Source organism: Augochlora pura, chromosome 7 (assembly GCF_028453695.1).
Source record: "Augochlora pura isolate Apur16 chromosome 7, APUR_v2.2.1, whole genome shotgun sequence".
In the NCBI taxonomy this organism is placed as follows: Eukaryota; Metazoa; Arthropoda; class Insecta; order Hymenoptera; family Halictidae; genus Augochlora; species Augochlora pura.
Genome location: NC_135778.1, coordinates 3,392,132 through 3,394,783, shown reverse-complemented (window position 1 = coordinate 3,394,783; position 2,652 = coordinate 3,392,132). Strand labels below are relative to the sequence as shown.

At 39.5% G+C, this 2,652-nt stretch overlaps 1 protein-coding gene across 1 annotated transcript in view; it reads right to left on the bottom strand.

Annotated features, from left to right (window-relative positions):
- LOC144472743 (uncharacterized) overlaps nt 1–1,829 on the bottom strand; it is an 11,502-nt gene extending 9,673 nt beyond the window's left edge. The window contains exon 1 of the mRNA XM_078186072.1: nt 1,775–1,829. The gene's annotated coding sequence lies outside the window, so the exon portion shown is untranslated. The remainder of the gene's footprint in view (nt 1–1,774) is intronic.
- Nucleotides 1,830–2,652: the final 823 nt, after the last annotated feature.

The following is a 2,652-nucleotide window of genomic DNA, read 5'->3' as shown; positions in this document are numbered from 1 at the left end:
ATAATTTTTATATTATGAAAATTTGTTTATTATTTAAACTTACTGTCGAAAGTATAACTGCTACATAAAATCGATTTTATATGCATAAATTGCAATAATAAATTGTATAAAATAAAATTACTGTCATCGAAAACTATCTTGGATTTGGAATTAAAATGGCGTCGACTGCGAAGGGTTAACCTCGAAAACGTTCTCTCTAAATTCACAATTTTCTCAACTATCAATCACTATCTATATCAGATTTAATAACAAGAACTAAAAACGACTTCATATTTACAGCTAAAATGGCTTCCAGGGCATTGAATTGCCAGAAGAAAGAGGAAAAATGGCGAAGACGGCGAGCGGAACTTGGATTTTTGAACAAAGTAGTAGCTAATGAAATTGCGAACGGAAAGAGATCTCCGGCACGGTCGACGTATTACGGGTCTCCGGGGGTGGTTCGAGGGGAGGGGGAGGGGGCGTAGCTTATGGCAGAGCCGGTGGAAAAGTGTGCCGAAGAGCGGCGAGTAAATCTAACTATAATCTGTGCCGCACAAGGGTTACTAATACAAGCTACCCCCGGGCCCGGGATAATGGCGGCCGATATCGGTGAATAGAAACGCGGTTTCGAAGACGGTCGATATTTCTTTCCGTGGCCCGTCCCGGATACCGCAATCTCTCATAGAAGACTAATTTCGATTCGCATGAAAAACTGCCGGCCGTCCATCCGTCCGCTGGACAACGGAAACAAAACGAACGGAGGAAGAGGGACGACGTATAAAAGAGAAAGAGAGACGACGTATAAAAGAGAGAGACGATGTATAAAAGAGAAAGAGAGACGATGTATAAAAGAGAGAGACGATGTATAAAAGAGAAAGAGAGAAAATGTATAAAACAGAAAAAGAGAGAGAGATAGTGAAAAAAAAAATAGAGGGAACAGGCACACACGCGAGGGGCAGCAGATGCGCGAGAAGACGGATTCCCCGTTAAAAACGGCCGATACGGTCGAAAATAATGGCCTGGAAGGAACACGTTTTGGCACGACGTGTGGCCAGATACCGTGCAATGGATTTGAGCCAGGGAGAATGATATCTCTTAAACAAATTTTGCGCCCCTGTTATCTGGCTTTGCGCGCGCGCGCGCGACTCCGGGGCACACGGGGGAGGGGGGAGGGCGACGGGGGAGCGACGATCCTTTCGACCTCGTATTTTCCCTAATTGCCCGAGACTCTGCGCCAGCGCTCGAAACTTCTCCAACGGCAGACCCAACAATCTTTCGACAAAACGAAATTTCGTGAAACAACATTGAAAAGTTACGGACGCGGTATGCCATTCTCGATCTTCCCGCGTTTCGCAGACTCGCCCGAAGTTCGACGGAGAGTGGAATCGCGACTATCCGAACCAGGGAATCACGTGTTGGTTTATTTCATCGTGTCTGGCTTATTATTAGTAACTTTTATCGTTAAATATTTTGTTATCGTAACGCCGGATTAAGTATTCTTGTATACGGATTACCTTAGATTGATTTATTGAATTTATATAACGTGATTAAAAGTAAGGAATTCAGATATAAACAGTTCGGATAATCGAGATTCTATTGTATTAAGAAATATTATATATTATATATATTAGAATAAATAATTAATTTTCATTCGTTCGTAATACGCGTTGGTAGGCGAGGATCAGAACGGTGCAAAATAAGAGGAATTAACAATGTTATTAAAATTGTTAATACAAGTATAAAATTCTTCGAAAGAATTTCGAAAAATGATCGAGATAGATAATTGTTACTTTACCCAAAGATCTTCGGTTTCTTTTAGTGCGATTGACAGCTTCGAACTTGCAGACTGATATTTTGCAAATGCAAGCACGAGAAACGGGATGAAACTTTGCACATAGGCGTGTAACTATCGGTTGTTAATAAAAATCGACGATACAGACGCGTACCGATAGTTTCGATAAAAGAATTTTTATTATTTATTCAAGCGTTTTTATTTCGGTTTCGACTGATTACAGACAGCATAGTTGCCAATCGTGGTTTACAGTTTGATACATAGTATCTAGTCTTCTCGTTTGTTTATAGACAGTTCATCGATAAGATATCAATATTCGATAATCGCGTTTCTATTTGGACGTGCTTCTTTGATAAACCGTCAGCTAATGTGTATTTCGAATGTTGATTCTGACGCATTCGTAGCCAGAAACCGGAAACGAAACAAAGAATAGTAAAAACAGAAAAATTGACGCTTTTATAAAAATCATTAGAAGAGCAATGAATTTTATAAAGGTGTTCAATCCATTATAACTGCAGTTGGCAAGGTTATGCAAGGATTTTACAGTTGCAATCTTATAGATTAATGTGTCTTGCAACGAGAGTAATGGATTCAGGCTTTGGCAGAAGATTCTACTAGAAATTGTCTCTTTAGTTTCTTTTAAAAAATTAATTCTGTCTCACTCTTAATAAAAGACAGTAAACGAAATAAGTAACAGTAAAACCAGAAGAAACGACGCTCTGATTAACCCCTTGCCGTACTTTGGCGAGTCTGACTCGTGATGGAGATTTCTAACAATAACCTGTTAAGTATGAATGCTATTCCGTCTTTCTAAGTCGACATAAAATTCTGTCTTTTTGCCACCGATATTTAAGTTATTGTAAGTAATTGTAAGGACACTA